Source organism: Schistocerca nitens, chromosome 11 (genome assembly GCF_023898315.1).
Source record: "Schistocerca nitens isolate TAMUIC-IGC-003100 chromosome 11, iqSchNite1.1, whole genome shotgun sequence".
Classification (NCBI taxonomy): Eukaryota; Metazoa; Arthropoda; class Insecta; order Orthoptera; family Acrididae; genus Schistocerca; species Schistocerca nitens.
The window spans coordinates 63588956-63589866 of NC_064624.1; positions in this window are offsets into that span (position 1 = coordinate 63588956).

Genomic DNA, 911 nt, shown 5'->3' on the forward strand with positions numbered 1-911 from the left:
AAACAGACCACACTCTTGTTTCAAGTTGCAGCTTAACATAATAAATGATTTTTTTTAATGTTTTTTCATGGTACTTCTTTAGGTCTACATGGTGGTAAAGTCCTCTTATTCGTCCACTAACTGGATCTGCCAACACGTAACAACCAATATGCGGCTTCCTGACTATAATAAACGGTCCTTCGTATAGGTGTTGCCACTTACGATTTTTACGTAAGATGAGAGATGGTTTGAAGTGTGTTCTCAGAAGAACACGCTCGTTCAGGCGGTACGACAGAACTTTATTGACATGCTTGTCAAATGCCTTTTTTCTTAAATTGGCATGAGTTGTGAGAGAGATCAGGGCTTGTCTTAACTTATTATCTAGGTTGACTTCTGGACCTTCTATCTTGGGGATAGGATCAGTCCATTCATTGCTTTCCCTTTGCCTTGAGATTAATTCTGAAGGTGTGAAACCGGTCGAAGTGTGCGGAAGATTATTTACAATCTCTTCAAATGGAGTAACGAAATCGACCCACCGTGTTTGCTGGTTCGGTACATAGGTGCGAATAAAACGAGTAAATTCTTTGAAGACTCGTTCTGTCGGGTTACTTTGCGGTCTAAATCTTGAGATTAGAATCTGTCTAATACCATTATTGGCAAGAAACTGTCTCCACTCTTCTCCAACGAAGTTTGAAGCATTATCAGACAACATGGTTTCCGGCTTACCAAAACGAGGAAAATAATCCTTTTCTATTCGTCTTATTAAAGATTTTGCACTGGAAGACTTCATCGCGTATAAACACACGTGCTTAGTGAAGAGGTCTAGCAAAACAGCAAGGTACTTAGCACCTCCTCTTCCTCTAGGAAGTGGACCCGCATAGTCGAGACTGACTATTTGGTTAGGACGCTCAGTGTAGATAGGATTCAAAGGT